The 19,166-nt window shown below is 44.5% G+C and overlaps 41 non-coding genes across 41 annotated transcripts; all 41 read left to right on the forward strand.

Moving 5' to 3' along the window:
* The first annotated feature begins 384 nt into the window (after positions 1-384).
* trnav-uac (transfer RNA valine (anticodon UAC)) lies at positions 385-457 on the forward strand. The gene has a single exon. It is a non-coding gene; the product is annotated as a tRNA-Val (tRNA).
* A 236-nt stretch (positions 458-693) lies between these two features.
* On the forward strand, positions 694-766 carry trnav-aac (transfer RNA valine (anticodon AAC)). Its single transcript has one exon. It is a non-coding gene; the product is annotated as a tRNA-Val (tRNA).
* Positions 767-1,724: 958 nt separating this feature from the next.
* On the forward strand, positions 1,725-1,797 carry trnav-aac (transfer RNA valine (anticodon AAC)). Its single transcript has one exon. It is a non-coding gene; the product is annotated as a tRNA-Val (tRNA).
* A 124-nt stretch (positions 1,798-1,921) lies between these two features.
* Positions 1,922-1,994, forward strand: trnav-cac (transfer RNA valine (anticodon CAC)). Its single transcript has one exon. It is a non-coding gene; the product is annotated as a tRNA-Val (tRNA).
* A 604-nt stretch (positions 1,995-2,598) lies between these two features.
* trnav-uac (transfer RNA valine (anticodon UAC)) lies at positions 2,599-2,671 on the forward strand. Its single transcript has one exon. It is a non-coding gene; the product is annotated as a tRNA-Val (tRNA).
* Positions 2,672-2,907: 236 nt separating this feature from the next.
* trnav-aac (transfer RNA valine (anticodon AAC)) lies at positions 2,908-2,980 on the forward strand. The gene has a single exon. It is a non-coding gene; the product is annotated as a tRNA-Val (tRNA).
* Positions 2,981-3,108: 128 nt separating this feature from the next.
* trnav-cac (transfer RNA valine (anticodon CAC)) lies at positions 3,109-3,181 on the forward strand. The gene has a single exon. It is a non-coding gene; the product is annotated as a tRNA-Val (tRNA).
* A 236-nt stretch (positions 3,182-3,417) lies between these two features.
* trnav-aac (transfer RNA valine (anticodon AAC)) lies at positions 3,418-3,490 on the forward strand. Its single transcript has one exon. It is a non-coding gene; the product is annotated as a tRNA-Val (tRNA).
* A 124-nt stretch (positions 3,491-3,614) lies between these two features.
* trnav-cac (transfer RNA valine (anticodon CAC)) lies at positions 3,615-3,687 on the forward strand. Its single transcript has one exon. It is a non-coding gene; the product is annotated as a tRNA-Val (tRNA).
* A 604-nt stretch (positions 3,688-4,291) lies between these two features.
* trnav-uac (transfer RNA valine (anticodon UAC)) lies at positions 4,292-4,364 on the forward strand. The gene has a single exon. It is a non-coding gene; the product is annotated as a tRNA-Val (tRNA).
* Positions 4,365-4,600: 236 nt separating this feature from the next.
* trnav-aac (transfer RNA valine (anticodon AAC)) lies at positions 4,601-4,673 on the forward strand. Its single transcript has one exon. It is a non-coding gene; the product is annotated as a tRNA-Val (tRNA).
* Positions 4,674-5,620: 947 nt separating this feature from the next.
* Positions 5,621-5,693, forward strand: trnav-aac (transfer RNA valine (anticodon AAC)). Its single transcript has one exon. It is a non-coding gene; the product is annotated as a tRNA-Val (tRNA).
* A 124-nt stretch (positions 5,694-5,817) lies between these two features.
* trnav-cac (transfer RNA valine (anticodon CAC)) lies at positions 5,818-5,890 on the forward strand. Its single transcript has one exon. It is a non-coding gene; the product is annotated as a tRNA-Val (tRNA).
* A 604-nt stretch (positions 5,891-6,494) lies between these two features.
* Positions 6,495-6,567, forward strand: trnav-uac (transfer RNA valine (anticodon UAC)). The gene has a single exon. It is a non-coding gene; the product is annotated as a tRNA-Val (tRNA).
* Positions 6,568-6,803: 236 nt separating this feature from the next.
* trnav-aac (transfer RNA valine (anticodon AAC)) lies at positions 6,804-6,876 on the forward strand. The gene has a single exon. It is a non-coding gene; the product is annotated as a tRNA-Val (tRNA).
* A 128-nt stretch (positions 6,877-7,004) lies between these two features.
* trnav-cac (transfer RNA valine (anticodon CAC)) lies at positions 7,005-7,077 on the forward strand. The gene has a single exon. It is a non-coding gene; the product is annotated as a tRNA-Val (tRNA).
* Positions 7,078-7,313: 236 nt separating this feature from the next.
* trnav-aac (transfer RNA valine (anticodon AAC)) lies at positions 7,314-7,386 on the forward strand. Its single transcript has one exon. It is a non-coding gene; the product is annotated as a tRNA-Val (tRNA).
* Positions 7,387-7,510: 124 nt separating this feature from the next.
* trnav-cac (transfer RNA valine (anticodon CAC)) lies at positions 7,511-7,583 on the forward strand. The gene has a single exon. It is a non-coding gene; the product is annotated as a tRNA-Val (tRNA).
* A 604-nt stretch (positions 7,584-8,187) lies between these two features.
* trnav-uac (transfer RNA valine (anticodon UAC)) lies at positions 8,188-8,260 on the forward strand. Its single transcript has one exon. It is a non-coding gene; the product is annotated as a tRNA-Val (tRNA).
* Positions 8,261-8,496: 236 nt separating this feature from the next.
* Positions 8,497-8,569, forward strand: trnav-aac (transfer RNA valine (anticodon AAC)). The gene has a single exon. It is a non-coding gene; the product is annotated as a tRNA-Val (tRNA).
* An 805-nt stretch (positions 8,570-9,374) lies between these two features.
* trnav-uac (transfer RNA valine (anticodon UAC)) lies at positions 9,375-9,447 on the forward strand. The gene has a single exon. It is a non-coding gene; the product is annotated as a tRNA-Val (tRNA).
* A 236-nt stretch (positions 9,448-9,683) lies between these two features.
* trnav-aac (transfer RNA valine (anticodon AAC)) lies at positions 9,684-9,756 on the forward strand. The gene has a single exon. It is a non-coding gene; the product is annotated as a tRNA-Val (tRNA).
* Positions 9,757-9,884: 128 nt separating this feature from the next.
* Positions 9,885-9,957, forward strand: trnav-cac (transfer RNA valine (anticodon CAC)). Its single transcript has one exon. It is a non-coding gene; the product is annotated as a tRNA-Val (tRNA).
* Positions 9,958-10,390: 433 nt separating this feature from the next.
* On the forward strand, positions 10,391-10,463 carry trnav-cac (transfer RNA valine (anticodon CAC)). Its single transcript has one exon. It is a non-coding gene; the product is annotated as a tRNA-Val (tRNA).
* A 913-nt stretch (positions 10,464-11,376) lies between these two features.
* trnav-aac (transfer RNA valine (anticodon AAC)) lies at positions 11,377-11,449 on the forward strand. Its single transcript has one exon. It is a non-coding gene; the product is annotated as a tRNA-Val (tRNA).
* Positions 11,450-11,577: 128 nt separating this feature from the next.
* Positions 11,578-11,650, forward strand: trnav-cac (transfer RNA valine (anticodon CAC)). The gene has a single exon. It is a non-coding gene; the product is annotated as a tRNA-Val (tRNA).
* Positions 11,651-11,886: 236 nt separating this feature from the next.
* trnav-aac (transfer RNA valine (anticodon AAC)) lies at positions 11,887-11,959 on the forward strand. The gene has a single exon. It is a non-coding gene; the product is annotated as a tRNA-Val (tRNA).
* A 124-nt stretch (positions 11,960-12,083) lies between these two features.
* Positions 12,084-12,156, forward strand: trnav-cac (transfer RNA valine (anticodon CAC)). The gene has a single exon. It is a non-coding gene; the product is annotated as a tRNA-Val (tRNA).
* A 912-nt stretch (positions 12,157-13,068) lies between these two features.
* trnav-aac (transfer RNA valine (anticodon AAC)) lies at positions 13,069-13,141 on the forward strand. Its single transcript has one exon. It is a non-coding gene; the product is annotated as a tRNA-Val (tRNA).
* Positions 13,142-13,268: 127 nt separating this feature from the next.
* trnav-cac (transfer RNA valine (anticodon CAC)) lies at positions 13,269-13,341 on the forward strand. Its single transcript has one exon. It is a non-coding gene; the product is annotated as a tRNA-Val (tRNA).
* Positions 13,342-13,945: 604 nt separating this feature from the next.
* Positions 13,946-14,018, forward strand: trnav-uac (transfer RNA valine (anticodon UAC)). Its single transcript has one exon. It is a non-coding gene; the product is annotated as a tRNA-Val (tRNA).
* Positions 14,019-14,254: 236 nt separating this feature from the next.
* On the forward strand, positions 14,255-14,327 carry trnav-aac (transfer RNA valine (anticodon AAC)). Its single transcript has one exon. It is a non-coding gene; the product is annotated as a tRNA-Val (tRNA).
* Positions 14,328-14,447: 120 nt separating this feature from the next.
* trnav-cac (transfer RNA valine (anticodon CAC)) lies at positions 14,448-14,520 on the forward strand. The gene has a single exon. It is a non-coding gene; the product is annotated as a tRNA-Val (tRNA).
* A 912-nt stretch (positions 14,521-15,432) lies between these two features.
* trnav-aac (transfer RNA valine (anticodon AAC)) lies at positions 15,433-15,505 on the forward strand. Its single transcript has one exon. It is a non-coding gene; the product is annotated as a tRNA-Val (tRNA).
* Positions 15,506-15,633: 128 nt separating this feature from the next.
* Positions 15,634-15,706, forward strand: trnav-cac (transfer RNA valine (anticodon CAC)). Its single transcript has one exon. It is a non-coding gene; the product is annotated as a tRNA-Val (tRNA).
* A 604-nt stretch (positions 15,707-16,310) lies between these two features.
* Positions 16,311-16,383, forward strand: trnav-uac (transfer RNA valine (anticodon UAC)). The gene has a single exon. It is a non-coding gene; the product is annotated as a tRNA-Val (tRNA).
* A 236-nt stretch (positions 16,384-16,619) lies between these two features.
* On the forward strand, positions 16,620-16,692 carry trnav-aac (transfer RNA valine (anticodon AAC)). The gene has a single exon. It is a non-coding gene; the product is annotated as a tRNA-Val (tRNA).
* A 120-nt stretch (positions 16,693-16,812) lies between these two features.
* Positions 16,813-16,885, forward strand: trnav-cac (transfer RNA valine (anticodon CAC)). The gene has a single exon. It is a non-coding gene; the product is annotated as a tRNA-Val (tRNA).
* Positions 16,886-17,797: 912 nt separating this feature from the next.
* Positions 17,798-17,870, forward strand: trnav-aac (transfer RNA valine (anticodon AAC)). Its single transcript has one exon. It is a non-coding gene; the product is annotated as a tRNA-Val (tRNA).
* A 127-nt stretch (positions 17,871-17,997) lies between these two features.
* Positions 17,998-18,070, forward strand: trnav-cac (transfer RNA valine (anticodon CAC)). The gene has a single exon. It is a non-coding gene; the product is annotated as a tRNA-Val (tRNA).
* Positions 18,071-18,983: 913 nt separating this feature from the next.
* trnai-aau (transfer RNA isoleucine (anticodon AAU)) lies at positions 18,984-19,056 on the forward strand. The gene has a single exon. It is a non-coding gene; the product is annotated as a tRNA-Ile (tRNA).
* The last annotated feature ends 110 nt before the right edge of the window (positions 19,057-19,166 follow it).

Here is a 19,166-nt window from a genome sequence, read left to right on the forward strand (position 1 = left end):
AGTGGCCCTCTGTTAGGCAGCAGCTCTACGTCACGAAGGTCTTTCTTTACACAGGTGTGAAGACAATTATTAAGCCACACTAGGCAGCAGTAACTACCACACCGACAGACTCTGTACTTTAAACCAGGCAGTTTCAATGAACAGATGGATGGTGCACTCAAAGACAAAATATTTCGTATAACGTTAAAAACAATTAAATTAAATAACCTAAAAAAGAGCAAAAAAGTAATGGTCACAGAGAAATCCTTCAGACAACTGGAAAAATGCTTGGTTTGCCACTCAAAAAAAAGCTATTTGCAGACTGAAGAGCACAATGCAATCTGTAATTTTATACGTGCTCCAAGAAGCGTGCGATGAAAAGGTCAGATCCAACCTTGACTTCAGGTTTCCGTAGTGTAGAGGTTATCACATTCGCCTTACACGCGAAAGGTCCCCAGCTCGAAACTGGGCGGAAACAGGTGGGGGCTTTTGTTCTTTCTGTGGTGAAATGGCTGTCTGGTAGGCAGGTGGTCCAAGCTGCAAATGCCTTAATTCCAAGGTAAGTTAAGGGAAATTATTTGGAAACTCGGCATAGACTGCCACGCCGAATGAACTCTGTCCTGTTGTGTGTGGGATTTACGCAGATTGCCTATTTGCGTTTGGGCACATCATTGTATAGATTATGGTGAAAGAGAACTAGTGTGGAAGTGGGGAGTTTCTGTAGTGTAGTGGTCATCACGTTCGCCTAACACGCGAAAGGGCCTCGGTTCGAAACCGAGCAGAAACAGCTGCTTCCTTTTGATGAAAAGTATGAACCCTTTTTAGCCGACTGTGGGCTTTAGAAGACATTACCTTTATGCACATTTTACAGAGCCTTCAATAAAAAAATGTTGGACTGTTTGAGAGAGGTAGGTAGGTAGGTTTCCGTAGTGTAGTGGTTATTACGTTCTCCTCACATGCGAAAGGTCCCCAGTTCGAAACTGGGCGGAAACAGGTGGGGGCTTTTGTTCTTTCTTTGGTGAAATGGCTGTCTGGTAGGCAGGTGGTCCAAGCTGCAAACGCCTTAATTCCGAGGTAAGTTAAGGGAAATTATTTGGAAACTCGGCATAGACTGCCACGCCGAATGAACTCTGTCCTGTTGTGTGTGGGATTTACGCAGATTGCCTATTTGCGTTTGGGCACATCATTGTATAGATTATGGCGAAAGAGAACTAGTGTGGAAGTGGGGAGTTTCTGTAGTGTAGTGGTCATGACGTTCGCCTAACACGCGAAAGGTCCTCGTATCGAAACCGAGCAGAAACAGCTGCTTCCTTTTGATGAAAAGTATGAACCCTTTTTAGCCGACTGTGGGCTTTAGAAGACATTACCTTTATGCACATTTTACAGAGCCTTCAATTAAAAATGTTGGACTGTTTGAGGGAGGTAGGTAGGTTGGTAGGTAGGTAGTGTAGTGGTTATCACGTTCTCCTCACACGCGAAAGGTCCCCAGTTCGAAACTGGGCGGAAACAGGTGGGGGCTTTTGTTCTTTCTTTGGTGAAATGGCTGTCTGGTAGGCAGGTGGTCCAAGCTGCAAACGCCTTAATTCCGAGGTAAGTTAAGGGAAATTATTTGGAAACTCGGCATAGACTGCCACGCCGAATGAACTCTGTCCTGTTGTGTGTGGGATTTACGCAGATTGCCTATTTGCGTTTGGGCACATCATTGTATAGATTATGGCGAAAGAGAACTAGTGTGGAAGTGGGGAGTTTCTGTAGTGTAGTGGTCATCACGTTCGCCTAACACGCAAAAGGTCCTCGGTTCGAAACCGAGCAGAAACAGCTGCTTCCTTTTGATGAAAAGTATGAACCCTTTTTAGCCGACTGTGGACTTTAGAAGACATTACCTTTATGCACATTTTACAGAGCCTTCAATTAAAAATGTTGGACTGTTTGAGGGAGGTAGGTTTCCGTAGTGTAGTGGTTATCACGTTCGCCTCACACGCGAAAGGTCCCCTGTTCGAAACTGGGCGGGAACAGTGAATATCTTTTTCACAATGGTTCAATTGGCATTCTGTTGAGGAGGAACTCAACGCTACCGAAGCTTTGCGGCCAAGAGGCATGAATATAGTTAGCAAAGGTGTAGTTGATGCAGAAATGAAAGAGCAGTCACTGTTTGACCTAAACCTAACCCACACTCGTGCCATTTCAAGCCTGCGTGGCTTTCTTCTGAGGAACACGAAAGAAGATATTTGTCAGAGTGGCCCTCTGTTAGGCAGCAGCTCTACGTCACGAAGGCCTTTCTTTACACAGGTGTGAAGACAATTATTAAGCCACACTAGGCAGCAGTAACTGCCACACCGACAGACTCTGTACTTTAAACCAGGCATTTTCAATGAACAGATGGATGGTGCACTCAAAGACAAAATATTTCGTATAACGTTAAAAACAATTATATTAAATAACCTAAAAAAGAGCAAAAAAGTAATGGTCACAGAGCAATCCTTCAGACAACTGGAAAAATGCTTGGTTTGCCACTCAAAAAAAAGCTATTTGCAGACTGAAGAGCACAATGCAATCTGTAATTTTATACGTGCTCCAAGAAGCGTGCAATGAAAAGGTCAGATCCAACCTTGACTTCAGGTTTCCGTAGTGTAGAGGTTATCACATTCGCCTTACACGCGAAAGGTCCCCAGCTCGAAACTGGGCGGAAACAGGTGGGGGCTTTTGTTCTTTCTGTGGTGAAATGGCTGTCTGGTAGGCAGGTGGTCCAAGCTGCAAACGCCTTAATTCCAAGGTAAGTTAAGGGAAATTATTTGGAAACTCGGCATAGACTGCCACGCCGAATGAACTCTGTCCTGTTGTGTGTGGGATTTACGCAGATTGCCTATTTGCGTTTGGGCACATCATTGTATAGATTATGGCGAAAGAGAACTAGTGTGGAAGTGGGGAGTTTCTGTAGTGTAGTGGTCATCACGTTCGCCTAACACGCGAAAGGTCCTCGGTTCGAAACCGAGCAGAAACAGCTGCTTCCTTTTGATGAAAAGTATGAACCCTTTTTAGCCGACTGTGGGCTTTAGAAGACATTACCTTTATGCACATTTTACAGAGCCTTCAATAAAAAATGTTGGACTGTTTGAGAGAGGTAGGTAGGTTTCCGTAGTGTAGTGGTTATCACGTTCTCCTCACACGCGAAAGGTCCCCAGTTCGAAACTGGGCGGAAACAGGTGGGGGCTTTTGTTCTTTCTTTGGTGAAATGGCTGTCTGGTAGGCAGGTGGTCCAAGCTGCAAACGCCTTAATTCCGAGGTAAGTTAAGGGAAATTATTTGGAAACTCGGCATAGACTGCCACGCCGAATGAACTCTGTCCTGTTGTGTGTGGGATTTACGCAGATTGCCTATTTGCGTTTGGGCACATAATTGTATAGATTATGGCGAAAGAGAACTAGTGTGGAAGTGGGGAGTTTCTGTAGTGTAGTGGTCATCACGTTCGCCTAACACGCAAAAGGTCCTCGGTTCGAAACCGAGCAGAAACAGCTGCTTCCTTTTGATGAAAAGTATGAACCCTTTTTAGCCGACTGTGGACTTTAGAAGACATTACCTTTATGCACATTTTACAGAGCCTTCAATTAAAAATGTTGGACTGTTTGAGGGAGGTAGGTTTCCGTAGTGTAGTGGTTATCACGTTCGCCTCACACGCGAAAGGTCCCCTGTTCGAAACTGGGCGGGAACAGTGAATATCTTTTTCACAATGGTTCAATTGGCATTCTGTTGAGGAGGAACTCAACGCTACCGAAGCTTTGCGGCCAAGAGGCATGAATATAGTTAGCAAAGGTGTAGTTGATGCAGAAATGAAAGAGCAGTCACTGTTTGACCTAAACCTAACCCACACTCGTGCCATTTCAAGCCTGCGTGGCTTTCTTCTGAGGAACACGAAAGAAGATATTTGTCAGAGTGGCCCTCTGTTAGGCAGCAGCTCTACGTCACGAAGGCCTTTCTTTACACAGGTGTGAAGACAATTATTAAGCCACACTAGGCAGCAGTAACTGCCACACCGACAGACTCTGTACTTTAAACCAGGCATTTTCAATGAACAGATGGATGGTGCACTCAAAGACAAAATATTTCGTATAACGTTAAAAACAATTATATTAAATAACCTAAAAAAGAGCAAAAAAGTAATGGTCACAGAGCAATCCTTCAGACAACTGGAAAAATGCTTGGTTTGCCACTCAAAAAAAAGCTATTTGCAGACTGAAGAGCACAATGCAATCTGTAATTTTATACGTGCTCCAAGAAGCGTGCAATGAAAAGGTCAGATCCAACCTTGACTTCAGGTTTCCGTAGTGTAGAGGTTATCACATTCGCCTTACACGCGAAAGGTCCCCAGCTCGAAACTGGGCGGAAACAGGTGGGGGCTTTTGTTCTTTCTGTGGTGAAATGGCTGTCTGGTAGGCAGGTGGTCCAAGCTGCAAATGCCTTAATTCCAAGGTAAGTTAAGGGAAATTATTTGGAAACTCGGCATAGACTGCCACGCCGAATGAACTCTGTCCTGTTGTGTGTGGGATTTACGCAGATTGCCTATTTGCGTTTGGGCACATCATTGTATAGATTATGGTGAAAGAGAACTAGTGTGGAAGTGGGGAATTTCTGTAGTGTAGTGGTCATCACGTTCGCCTAACACGCGAAAGGGCCTCGGTTCGAAACCGAGCAGAAACAGCTGCTTCCTTTTGATGAAAAGTATGAACCCTTTTTAGCCGACTGTGGGCTTTAGAAGACATTACCTTTATGCACATTTTACAGAGCCTTCAATAAAAAAATGTTGGACTGTTTGAGAGAGGTAGGTAGGTAGGTTTCCGTAGTGTAGTGGTTATTACGTTCTCCTCACATGCGAAAGGTCCCCAGTTCGAAACTGGGCGGAAACAGGTGGGGGCTTTTGTTCTTTCTTTGGTGAAATGGCTGTCTGGTAGGCAGGTGGTCCAAGCTGCAAACGCCTTAATTCCGAGGTAAGTTAAGGGAAATTATTTGGAAACTCGGCATAGACTGCCACGCCGAATGAACTCTGTCCTGTTGTGTGTGGGATTTACGCAGATTGCCTATTTGCGTTTGGGCACATCATTGTATAGATTATGGCGAAAGAGAACTAGTGTGGAAGTGGGGAGTTTCTGTAGTGTAGTGGTCATGACGTTCGCCTAACACGCGAAAGGTCCTCGTATCGAAACAGCTGCTTCCTTTTGATGAAAAGTATGAACCCTTTTTAGCCGACTGTGGGCTTTAGAAGACATTACCTTTATGCACATTTTACAGAGCCTTCAATTAAAAATGTTGGACTGTTTGAGGGAGGTAGGTAGGTTGGTAGGTAGGTAGTGTAGTGGTTATCACGTTCTCCTCACACGCGAAAGGTCCCCAGTTCGAAACTGGGCGGAAACAGGTGGGGGCTTTTGTTCTTTCTTTGGTGAAATGGCTGTCTGGTAGGCAGGTGGTCCAAGCTGCAAACGCCTTAATTCCGAGGTAAGTTAAGGGAAATTATTTGGAAACTCGGCATAGACTGCCACGCCGAATGAACTCTGTCCTGTTGTGTGTGGGATTTACGCAGATTGCCTATTTGCGTTTGGGCACATCATTGTATAGATTATGGCGAAAGAGAACTAGTGTGGAAGTGGGGAGTTTCTGTAGTGTAGTGGTCATCACGTTCGCCTAACACGCAAAAGGTCCTCGGTTCGAAACCGAGCAGAAACAGCTGCTTCCTTTTGATGAAAAGTATGAACCCTTTTTAGCCGACTGTGGACTTTAGAAGACATTACCTTTATGCACATTTTACAGAGCCTTCAATTAAAAATGTTGGACTGTTTGAGGGAGGTAGGTTTCCGTAGTGTAGTGGTTATCACGTTCGCCTCACACGCGAAAGGTCCCCTGTTCGAAACTGGGCGGGAACAGTGAATATCTTTTTCACAATGGTTCAATTGGCATTCTGTTGAGGAGGAACTCAACGCTACCGAAGCTTTGCGGCCAAGAGGCATGAATATAGTTAGCAAAGGTGTAGTTGATGCAGAAATGAAAGAGCAGTCACTGTTTGACCTAAACCTAACCCACACTCGTGCCATTTCAAGCCTGCGTGGCTTTCTTCTGAGGAACACGAAAGAAGATATTTGTCAGAGTGGCCCTCTGTTAGGCAGCAGCTCTACGTCACGAAGGCCTTTCTTTACACAGGTGTGAAGACAATTATTAAGCCACACTAGGCAGCAGTAACTGCCACACCGACAGACTCTGTACTTTAAACCAGGCATTTTCAATGAACAGATGGATGGTGCACTCAAAGACAAAATATTTCGTATAACGTTAAAAACAATTATATTAAATAACCTAAAAAAGAGCAAAAAAGTAATGGTCACAGAGCAATCCTTCAGACAACTGGAAAAATGCTTGGTTTGCCACTCAAAAAAAAGCTATTTGCAGACTGAAGAGCACAATGCAATCTGTAATTTTATACGTGCTCCAAGAAGCGTGCAATGAAAAGGTCAGATCCAACCTTGACTTCAGGTTTCCGTAGTGTAGAGGTTATCACATTCGCCTTACACGCGAAAGGTCCCCAGCTCGAAACTGGGCGGAAACAGGTGGGGGCTTTTGTTCTTTCTGTGGTGAAATGGCTGTCTGGTAGGCAGGTGGTCCAAGCTGCAAACGCCTTAATTCCAAGGTAAGTTAAGGGAAATTATTTGGAAACTCGGCATAGACTGCCACGCCGAATGAACTCTGTCCTGTTGTGTGTGGGATTTACGCAGATTGCCTATTTGCGTTTGGGCACATCATTGTATAGATTATGGCGAAAGAGAACTAGTGTGGAAGTGGGGAGTTTCTGTAGTGTAGTGGTCATCACGTTCGCCTAACACGCGAAAGGTCCTCGGTTCGAAACCGAGCAGAAACAGCTGCTTCCTTTTGATGAAAAGTATGAACCCTTTTTAGCCGACTGTGGGCTTTAGAAGACATTACCTTTATGCACATTTTACAGAGCCTTCAATAAAAAATGTTGGACTGTTTGAGAGAGGTAGGTAGGTTTCCGTAGTGTAGTGGTTATCACGTTCTCCTCACACGCGAAAGGTCCCCAGTTCGAAACTGGGCGGAAACAGGTGGGGGCTTTTGTTCTTTCTTTGGTGAAATGGCTGTCTGGTAGGCAGGTGGTCCAAGCTGCAAACGCCTTAATTCCGAGGTAAGTTAAGGGAAATTATTTGGAAACTCGGCATAGACTGCCACGCCGAATGAACTCTGTCCTGTTGTGTGTGGGATTTACGCAGATTGCCTATTTGCGTTTGGGCACATAATTGTATAGATTATGGCGAAAGAGAACTAGTGTGGAAGTGGGGAGTTTCTGTAGTGTAGTGGTCATCACGTTCGCCTAACACGCAAAAGGTCCTCGGTTCGAAACCGAGCAGAAACAGCTGCTTCCTTTTGATGAAAAGTATGAACCCTTTTTAGCCGACTGTGGACTTTAGAAGACATTACCTTTATGCACATTTTACAGAGCCTTCAATTAAAAATGTTGGACTGTTTGAGGGAGGTAGGTTTCCGTAGTGTAGTGGTTATCACGTTCGCCTCACACGCGAAAGGTCCCCTGTTCGAAACTGGGCGGGAACAGTGAATATCTTTTTCACAATGGTTCAATTGGCATTCTGTTGAGGAGGAACTCAACGCTACCGAAGCTTTGCGGCCAAGAGGCATGAATATAGTTAGCAAAGGTGTAGTTGATGCAGAAATGAAAGAGCAGTCACTGTTTGACCTAAACCTAACCCACACTCGTGCCATTTCAAGCCTGCGTGGCTTTCTTCTGAGGAACACGAAAGAAGATATTTGTCAGAGTGGCCCTCTGTTAGGCAGCAGCTCTACGTCACGAAGGCCTTTCTTTACACAGGTGTGAAGACAATTATTAAGCCACACTAGGCAGCAGTAACTGCCACACCGACAGACTCTGTACTTTAAACCAGGCATTTTCAATGAACAGATGGATGGTGCACTCAAAGACAAAATATTTCGTATAACGTTAAAAACAATTATATTAAATAACCTAAAAAAGAGCAAAAAAGTAATGGTCACAGAGCAATCCTTCAGACAACTGGAAAAATGCTTGGTTTGCCACTCAAAAAAAAGCTATTTGCAGACTGAAGAGCACAATGCAATCTGTAATTTTATACGTGCTCCAAGAAGCGTGCAATGAAAAGGTCAGATCCAACCTTGACTTCAGGTTTCCGTAGTGTAGAGGTTATCACATTCGCCTTACACGCGAAAGGTCCCCAGCTCGAAACTGGGCGGAAACAGGTGGGGGCTTTTGTTCTTTCTGTGGTGAAATGGCTGTCTGGTAGGCAGGTGGTCCAAGCTGCAAACGCCTTAATTCCAAGGTAAGTTAAGGGAAATTATTTGGAAACTCGGCATAGACTGCCACGCCGAATGAACTCTGTCCTGTTGTGTGTGGGATTTACGCAGATTGCCTATTTGCGTTTGGGCACATCATTGTATAGATTATGGCGAAAGAGAACTAGTGTGGAAGTGGGGAGTTTCTGTAGTGTAGTGGTCATCACGTTCGCCTAACACGCGAAAGGTCCTCGGTTCGAAACCGAGCAGAAACAGCTGCTTCCTTTTGATGAAAAGTATGAACCCTTTTTAGCCGACTGTGGGCTTTAGAAGACATTACCTTTATGCACATTTTACAGAGCCTTCAATAAAAAATGTTGGACTGTTTGAGAGAGGTAGGTAGGTTTCCGTAGTGTAGTGGTTATCACGTTCTCCTCACACGCGAAAGGTCCCCTGTTCGAAACTGGGCGGGAACAGTGAATATCTTTTTCACAATGGTTCAATTGGCATTCTGTTGAGGAGGAACTCAACGCTACCGAAGCTTTGCGGCCAAGAGGCATGAATATAGTTAGCAAAGGTGTAGTTGATGCAGAAATGAAAGAGCAGTCACTGTTTGACCTAAACCTAACCCACACTCGTGCCATTTCAAGCCTGCGTGGCTTTCTTCTGAGGAACACGAAAGAAGATATTTGTCAGAGTGGCCCTCTGTTAGGCAGCAGCTCTACGTCACGAAGGCCTTTCTTTACACAGGTGTGAAGACAATTATTAAGCCACACTAGGCAGCAGTAACTGCCACACCGACAGACTCTGTACTTTAAACCAGGCATTTTCAATGAACAGATGGATGGTGCACTCAAAGACAAAATATTTCGTATAACGTTAAAAACAATTATATTAAATAACCTAAAAAAGAGCAAAAAAGTAATGGTCACAGAGCAATCCTTCAGACAACTGGAAAAATGCTTGGTTTGCCACTCAAAAAAAAGCTATTTGCAGACTGAAGAGCACAATGCAATCTGTAATTTTATACGTGCTCCAAGAAGCGTGCAATGAAAAGGTCAGATCCAACCTTGACTTCAGGTTTCCGTAGTGTAGAGGTTATCACATTCGCCTTACACGCGAAAGGTCCCCAGCTCGAAACTGGGCGGAAACAGGTGGGGGCTTTTGTTCTTTCTGTGGTGAAATGGCTGTCTGGTAGGCAGGTGGTCCAAGCTGCAAACGCCTTAATTCCAAGGTAAGTTAAGGGAAATTATTTGGAAACTCGGCATAGACTGCCACGCCGAATGAACTCTGTCCTGTTGTGTGTGGGATTTACGCAGATTGCCTATTTGCGTTTGGGCACATCATTGTATAGATTATGGCGAAAGAGAACTAGTGTGGAAGTGGGGAGTTTCTGTAGTGTAGTGGTCATCACGTTCGCCTAACACGCGAAAGGTCCTCGGTTCGAAACCGAGCAGAAACAGCTGCTTCCTTTTGATGAAAAGTATGAACCCTTTTTAGCCGACTGTGGGCTTTAGAAGACATTACCTTTATGCACATTTTACAGAGCCTTCAATAAAAAATGTTGGACTGTTTGAGAGAGGTAGGTAGGTTTCCGTAGTGTAGTGGTTATCACGTTCTCCTCACACGCGAAAGGTCCCCAGTTCGAAACTGGGCGGAAACAGGTGGGGGCTTTTGTTCTTTCTTTGGTGAAATGGCTGTCTGGTAGGCAGGTGGTCCAAGCTGCAAACGCCTTAATTCCGAGGTAAGTTAAGGGAAATTATTTGGAAACTCGGCATAGACTGCCACGCCGAATGAACTCTGTCCTGTTGTGTGTGGGATTTACGCAGATTGCCTATTTGCGTTTGGGCACATCATTGTATAGATTATGGCGAAAGAGAACTAGTGTGGAAGTGGGGAGTTTCTGTAATGTAGTGGTCATCACGTTCGCCTAACACGCGAAAGGTCCTCGTTTCGAAACCGAGCAGAAACAGCTGCTTCCTTTTGATGAAAAGTATGAACCCTTTTTAGCCGACTGTGGACTTTAGAAGACATTACTTTTATGCACATTTTACAGAGCCTTCAATTAAAAATGTTGGACTGTTTGAGGGAGGTAGGTTTCCGTAGTGTAGTGGTTATCACGTTCGCCTCACACGCGAAAGGTCCCCAGTTCGAAACTGGGCAGGAACAGTGAATCTCTTTTTCACAATGGTTCAATTGGCATTCTGTTGAGGAGGAACTCAATGCTACCGAAGCTTTGCGGCCAAGAGGCATGAATATAGTTAGCAAAGGTGTAGTTGATGCAGAAATGAAAGAGCAGTCACTGTTTGACCTAAACCTAACCCACACTTGTGCCATTTCAAGCCTGCGTGGCTTTCTTCTGAGGAACACGAAAGAAGATATTTGTCAGAGTGGCCCTCTGTTAGGCAGCAGCTCTACGTCACGAAGGCCTTTCTTTACACAGGTGTGAAGACAAATATTAAGCCACACTAGGCAGCAGTAACTGCCACACCGACAGACTCTGTACTTTAAACCAGGCATTTTCAATGAACAGATGGATGGTGCACTCAAAGACAAAATATTTCGTATAACGTTAAAAACAATTATATTAAATAACCTAAAAAAGAGCAAAAAAGTAATGGTCACAGAGCAATCCTTCAGACAACTGGAAAAATGCTTGGTTTGCCACTCAAAAAAAAACTATTTGCAGACTGAAGAGCACAACGCAATCTGTAATTTTATTCGCGCTCCAAGAAGCGTGCGATGAAAAGGTCAGATCCAACCTTGACTGCAGGTTTTCGTAGTGTAGAGGTTATCACATTCGCCTTACACGCGAAAGGTCCCCAGCTTGAAACTGGGCGGAAACAGGTGGGGGCCTTTGTTCTTTCTTTGGTGAAATGGCTGTCTGGTAGGCAGGTGGTCCAAGCTGCAAACGCCTTAATTCCGAGGTAAGTTAAGGGAAATTATTTGGAAACTCGGCATAGACTGCCACGCCGAATGAACTCTGTCCTGTTGTGTGTGGGATTTACGCAGATTGCCTATTTGCGTTTGGGCACATCATTGTATAGATTATGGCGAAAGAGAACTAGTGTGGAAGTGGGGAGTTTCTGTAGTGTAGTGGTCATCACGTTCGCCTAACACGCGAAAGGTCCTCGGTTCGAAACTGAGCAGAAACAGCTGCTTCCTTTTGATGAAAAGTATGAACCCTTTTTAGCCGACTGTGGGCTTAAGAAGACATTACCTTTATGCACATTTTACAGAGCCTTCAATAAAAAATGTTGGACTGTTTGAGAGAGGTAGGTAGGTTTCCGTAGTGTAGTGGTTATCACGTTCTCCTCACACGCGAAAGGTCCCCAGTTCGAAACTGGGCGGAAACAGGTGGGGGCTTTTGTTCTTTCTTTGGTGAAATGGCTGTCTGGTAGGCAGGTGGTCCAAGCTGCAAACGCCTTAATTCCGAGGTAAGTTAAGGGAAATTATTTGGAAACTCGGCATAGACTGCCACGCCGAATGAACTCTGTCCTGTTGTGTGTGGGATTTACGCAGATTGCCTATTTGAATTTGGGCACATCATTGTATAGATTATGGTGAAAGAGAACTAGTGTGGAAGTGGGGAGTTTCTGTAGTGTAGTGGTCATCACGTTCGCCTAACACGCGAAAGGTCCTCGGTTCGAAACCGAGCAGAAACAGCTGCTTCCTTTTGATGATATGAACCCTTTTTAGCCGACTGTGGGCTTTAGAAGACATTACCTTTATGCACATTTTACAGAGCCTTCAATTAAAAATGTTGGACTGTTTGAGGGAGGTAGGTAGGCTTCCGTAGTGTAGTGGTTATCACGTTCGCCTCACACGCGAAAGGTCCCCAGTTCGAAACTGGGCGGGAACAGTGAATCTCTTTTTCACAATGGTTCAATTGGCATTCTGTTGAGTAGGAACTCAATGCTACCGAAGCTTTGCGGCCAAGAGTCATGAATATAGTCAGCAAAGGTGTAGTTGATGCAGAAATGAAAGAGCAGTCACTGTTTGACCTAAACCTAACCCACACTCGTGCCATTTCAAGCCTGCGTGGCTTTCTTCTGAGGAACACGAAAGAAGATATTTGTCAGAGTGGCCCTCTGTTAGGCAGCAGCTCTACGTCACGAAGGCCTTTCTTTTCACAGGTGTGAAGACAATTATTAAGCCACACTAGGCAGCAGTAACTGCCACACCGACAGACTCTGTACTTTAAACCAGGCAGTTTCAATGAACAGATGGATGGTGCACTCAAAGACAAAATATTTCGTATAACGTTAAAAACAATTAAATTAAATAACCTAAAAAAGAGCAAAAAAGTAATGGTCACAGAGCAATCCTTCAGACAACTGGAAAAATGCTTGGTTTGCCACTCTAAAAAAGCTATTTGCAGACTGAAGAGCACAACGCAATCTGTAATTTTATTCGTGCTCCAAGAAGCGTGCGATGAAAAGGTCAGATCCAACCTTGACTGCAGGTTTCCGTAGTTTAGAGGTTATCACATTCGCCTTACACGCGAAAGGTCCCCAGCTCTAAACTGGGCGGAAACAGGAGGGGGCTTTTGTTCTTTCTGTGGTGAAATGGCTGTCTGGTAGGCAGGTGGTCCAAGCTGCAAACGCCTTAATTCCGAGGTAAGTTAAGGGAAATTACTTGGAAACTCGGCGTAGACTGCCAAGCCGAATGAACTCTGTCCTGTTGTGTGTGGGATTTACGCAGATTGCCTATTTGCGTTTGGGCACATCATTGTATAGATTATGGCGAAAGAGAACTAGTGTGGAAGTGGGGAGTTTCTGTAGTGTAGTGGTCATCACGTTCGCCTAACACGCGAAAGGTCCTCGTTTCGAAACCGAGCAGAAACAGCTGCTTCCTTTTGATGAAAAGTATGAACCCTTTTTAGCCGACTGTGGGCTTTAGAAGACATTACCTTTATGCACATTTTACAGAGCCTTCAATTAAAAATGTTGGACTGTTTGAAGAGGTAGGTAGGTTTCCGTAGTGTAGTGGTTATCACGTTCGCCTCACACGCGAAAGGTCCCCTGTTCGAAACTGGGCGGGAACAGTGAATCTCTTTTTCACAATGGTTCAATTGGCATTCTGTTGAGGAGGAACTCAACGCTACCGAAGCTTTGCGGCCAAGAGGCATGAATATAGTTAGCAAAGGTGTAGTTGATGCAGAAATGAAAGAGCAGTCACTGTTTGACCTAAACCTAACCCACACTCGTGCCATTTCAAGCCTGCGTGGCTTTCTTCTGAGGAACACGAAAGAAGATATTTGTCAGAGTGGCCCTCTGTTAGGCAGCAGCTCTACGTCAAGAAGGCCTTTCTTTACACAGGTGTGAAGACAATTATTAAGCCACACTAGGCAGCAGTAACTGCCACACCGACAGACTCTGTACTTTAAACCAGGCATTTTCAATGAACAGATGGATGGTGCACTCAAAGACAAAATATTTCGTATAACGTTAAAAACAATTATATTAAATAACCTAAAAAAGAGCAAAAAAGTAATGGTCACAGAGCAATCCTTCAGACAACTGGAAAAATGCTTGGTTTGCCACTCAAAAAAAAACTATTTGCAGACTGAAGAGCACAACACAATCTGTAATTTTATTCGTGCTCCAAGAAGCGTGCGATGAAAAGGTCAGATCCAACCTTGACTGCAGGTTTCCGTAGTGTAGAGGTTATCACATTCGCCTTACACGCGAAAGGTCCCCAGCTTGAAACTGGGCGGAAACAGGTGGGGGCTTTTGTTCTTTCTTTGGTGAAATGGCTGTCTGGTAGGCAGGTGGTCCAAGCTGCAAATGCCTTAATTCCGAGGTAAGTTAAGGGAAATTATTTGGAAACTCGTCATAGACTGCCACGCCGAATGAACTCTGTCCTGTTGTGTGTGGGATTTACGCAGATTGCCTATTTGCGTTTGGGCACATCATTGTATAGATTATGGCGAAAGAGAACTAGTGTGGAAGTGGGGAGTTTCTGTAGTGTAGTGGTCATCACGTTCGCCTAACACGCGAAAGGTCCTCGGTTCGAAACCGAGCAGAAACAGCTGCTTCCTTTTGATGATATGAACCCTTTTTAGCCGACTGTGGGCTTTAGAAGACATTACCTTTATGCACATTTTACAGAGCCTTCAATTAAAAATGTTGGACTGTTTGAGGGAGGTAGGTTTCCGTAGTGTAGTGGTTATCACGTTCGCCTCACACGCGAAAGGTCCCCAGTTCGAAACTGGGCGGGAACAGTGAATCTCTTTTTCACAATGGTTCAATTGGCATTCTGTTGAGGAGGAACTCAATGCTACCGAAGCTTTGCGGCCAAGAGGCATGAATATAGTCAGCAAAGGTGTAGTTGATGCAGAAATGAAAGAGCAGTCACTGTTTGACCTAAACCTAACCCACACTCGTGCCATTTCAAGCCTGCGTGGCTTTCTTCTGAGGAACACGAAAGAAGATATTTGTCAGAGTGGCCCTCTGTTAGGCAGCAGCTCTACGTCACGAAGGCCTTTCTTTTCACAGGTGTGAAGACAATTATTAAGCCACACTAGGCAGCAGTAACTGCCACACCGACAGACTCTGTACTTTAAACCAGGCAGTTTCAATGAACAGATGGATGGTGCACTCAAAGACAAAATATTTCGTATAACGTTAAAAACAATTAAATTAAATAACCTAAAAAAGAGCAAAAAAGTAATGGTCACAGAGCAATCCTTCAGACAACTGGAAAAATGCTTGGTTTGCCACTCTAAAAAAGCTATTTGCAGACTGAAGAGCACAACGCAATCTGTAATTTTATTCGTGCTCCAAGAAGCGTGCGATGAAAAGGTCAGATCCAACCTTGACTGCAGGTTTCCGTAGTTTAGAGGTTATCACATTCGCCTTACACGCGAAAGGTCCCCAGCTCTAAACTGGGCGGAAACAGGAGGGGGCTTTTGTTCTTTCTGTGGTGAAATGGCTGTCTGGTAGGCAGGTGGTCCAAGCTGCAAACGCCTTAATTCCGAGGTAAGTTAAGGGAAATTACTTGGAAACTCGGCGTAGACTGCCAAGCCGAATGAACTCTGTCCTGTTGTGTGTGGGATTTACGCAGATTGCCTATTTGCGTTTGGGCACATCATTGTATAGATTATGGCGAAAGAGAACTAGTGTGGAAGTGGGGAGTTTCTGTAGTGTAGTGGTCATCACGTTCGCCTAACACGCGAAAGGTCCTCGTTTCGAAACCGAGCAGAAACAGCTGCTTCCTTTTGATGAAATGTATGAACCCTTTTTAGCCGACTGTGGGCTTTAGAAGACATTACCTTTATGCACATTTTACAGAGCCTTCAATAAAAAATGTTGGACTGTTTGAGAGAGGTAGGTAGGTTTCCGTAGTGTAGTGGTTATCACGTTCGCCTCACACGCGAAAGGTCCCCAGTTCGAAACTGGGCGGGAACAGTGAATCTCTTTTTCACAATGGTTCAATTGGCATTCTGTTGAGGAGGAACTCAATGCTACCGAAGCTTTGCGGCCAAGAGGCATGAATATAGTCAGCAAAGGTGTAGTTGATGCAGAAATGAAAGAGCAGTCACTGTTTGACCTAAACCTAACCCACACTCGTGCCATTTCAAGCCTGCGTGGCTTTCTTCTGAGGAACACGAAAGAAGATATTTGTCAGAGTGGCCCTCTGTTAGGCAGCAGCTCTACCTCACAAAGGTCTTTCTTTACACAGGTGTGAAGACAATTATTAAGCCACACTAGGCAGCAGTAACTGCCACACCGACAGACTCTGTACTTTAAACCAGGCATTTTCAATGAACAGATGGATGGTGCACTCAAAGACAAAATATTTCGTATAACGTTAAAAACAATTATATTAAATAACCTAAAAAAGAGCAAAAAAGTAATGGTCACAGAGCAATCCTTCAGACAACTGGAAAAATGCTTGGTTTGCCACTCAAAAAAAAACTATTTGCAGACTGAAGAGCACAACACAATCTGTAATTTTATTCGTGCTCCAAGAAGCGTGCGATGAAAAGGTCAGATCCAACCTTGACTGCAGGTTTCCGTAGTGTAGAGGTTATCACATTCGCCTTACACGCGAAAGGTCCCCAGCTTGAAACTGGGCGGAAACAGGTGGGGGCTTTTGTTCTTTCTTTGGTGAAATGGCTGTCTGGTAGGCAGGTGGTCCAAGCTGCAAATGCCTTAATTCCGAGGTAAGTTAAGGGAAATTATTTGGAAACTCGTCATAGACTGCCACGCCGAATGAACTCTGTCCTGTTGTGTGTGGGATTTACGCAGATTGCCTATTTGCGTTTGGGCACATCATTGTATAGATTATGGCGAAAGAGAACTAGTGTGGAAGTGGGGAGTTTCTGTAGTGTAGTGGTCATCACGTTCGCCTAACACGCGAAAGGTCCTCGGTTCGAAACCGAGCAGAAACAGCTGCTTCCTTTTGATGATATGAACCCTTTTTAGCCGACTGTGGGCTTTAGAAGACATTACCTTTATGCACATTTTACAGAGCCTTCAATTAAAAATGTTGGACTGTTTGAGGGAGGTAGGTTTCCGTAGTGTAGTGGTTATCACGTTCGCCTCACACGCGAAAGGTCCCCAGTTCGAAACTGGGCGGGAACAGTGAATCTCTTTTTCACAATGGTTCAATTGGCATTCTGTTGAGTAGGAACTCAATGCTACCGAAGCTTTGCGGCCAAGAGTCATGAATATAGTCAGCAAAGGTGTAGTTGATGCAGAAATGAAAGAGCAGTCACTGTTTGACCTAAACCTAACCCACACTCGTGCCATTTCAAGCCTGCGTGGCTTTCTTCTGAGGAACACGAAAGAAGATATTTGTCAGAGTGGCCCTCTGTTAGGCAGCAGCTCTACGTCACGAAGGCCTTTCTTTTCACAGGTGTGAAGACAATTATTAAGCCACACTAGGCAGCAGTAACTGCCACACCGACAGACTCTGTACTTTAAACCAGGCAGTTTCAATGAACAGATGGATGGTGCACTCAAAGACAAAATATTTCGTATAACGTTAAAAACAATTAAATTAAATAACCTAAAAAAGAGCAAAAAAGTAATGGTCACAGAGCAATCCTTCAGACAACTGGAAAAATGCTTGGTTTGCCACTCTAAAAAAGCTATTTGCAGACTGAAGAGCACAACGCAATCTGTAATTTTATTCGTGCTCCAAGAAGCGTGCGATGAAAAGGTCAGATCCAACCTTGACTGCAGGTTTCCGTAGTTTAGAGGTTATCACATTCGCCTTACACGCGAAAGGTCCCCAGCTCTAAACTGGGCGGAAACAGGAGGGGGCTTTTGTTCTTTCTGTGGTGAAATGGCTGTCTGGTAGGCAGGTGGTCCAAGCTGCAAACGCCTTAATTCCGAGGTAAGTTAAGGGAAATTACTTGGAAACTCGGCGTAGACTGCCAAGCCGAATGAACTCTGTCCTGTTGTGTGTGGGATTTACGCAGATTGCCTATTTGCGTTTGGGCACATCATTGTATAGATTATGGCGAAAGAGAACTAGTGTGGAAGTGGGGAGTTTCTGTAGTGTAGTGGTCATCACGTTCGCCTAACACGCGAAAGGTCCTCGTTTCGAAACCGAGCAGAAACAGCTGCTTCCTTTTGATGAAAAGTATGAACCCTTTTTAGCCGACTGTGGGCTTTAGAAGACATTACCTTTATGCACATTTTACAGAGCCTTCAATTAAAAATGTTGGACTGTTTGAAGAGGTAGGTAGGTTTCCGTAGTGTAGTGGTTATCACGTTCGCCTCACACGCGAAAGGTCCCCTGTTCGAAACTGGGCGGGAACAGTGAATCTCTTTTTCACAATGGTTCAATTGGCATTCTGTTGAGGAGGAACTCAACGCTACCGAAGCTTTGCGGTGTAGAGGCATGAATATAGTTAGCAAAGGTGTAGTTGATGCAGAAATGAAAGAGCAGTCACTGTTTGACCTAAACCTAACCCACACTCGTGCCATTTCAAGCCTGCGTGGCTTTTTTCTGAGGAACACGAAAGAAGATATTTGTCAGAGTGGCCCTCTGTTAGGCAGCAGCTCTACGTCAAGAAGGCCTTTCTTTACACAGGTGTGAAGACAATTATTAAGCCACACTAGGCAGCAGTAACTGCCACACCGACAGACTCTGTACTTTAAACCAGGCATTTTCAATGAACAGATGGATGGTGCACTCAAAGACAAAATATTTCGTATAACGTTAAAAACAATTATATTAAATAACCTAAAAAAGAGCAAAAAAGTAATGGTCACAGAGCAATCCTTCAGACAACTGGAAAAATGCTTGGTTTGCCACTCAAAAAAAAACTATTTGCAGACTGAAGAGCACAACGCAATCTGTAATTTTATTCGTGCTCCAAGAAGCGTGCGATGAAAAGGTCAGATCCAACCTTGACTGCAGGTTTCCGTAGTGTAGAGGTTATCACAATCGCCTTACACGCGAAAGGTCCCCAGCTTGAAACTGGGCGGAAACAGGTGGGGGCTTTTGTTCTTTCTTTGGTGAAATGGCTGTCTGGTAGGCAGGTGGTCCAAGCTGCAAATGCCTTAATTCCGAGGTAAGTTAAGGGAAATTATTTGGAAACTCGTCATAGACTGCCACGCCGAATGAACTCTGTCCTGTTGTGTGTGGGATTTACGCAGATTGCCTATTTGCGTTTGGGCACATCATTGTATAGATTATGGCGAAAGAGAACTAGTGTGGAAGTGGGGAGTTTCTGTAGTGTAGTGGTCATCACGTTCGCCTAATACGCGAAAGGTCCTCGGTTCGAAACCGAGCAGAAACAGCTGCTTCCTTTTGATGATATGAACCCTTTTTAGCCGACTGTGGGCTTTAGAAGACATTACCTTTATGCACATTTTACAGAGCCTTCAATTAAAAATGTTGGACTGTTTG

Source organism: Carassius carassius, chromosome 22, assembly GCF_963082965.1.
Source record: "Carassius carassius chromosome 22, fCarCar2.1, whole genome shotgun sequence".
NCBI lineage: Eukaryota > Metazoa > Chordata > Actinopteri > Cypriniformes > Cyprinidae > Carassius > Carassius carassius.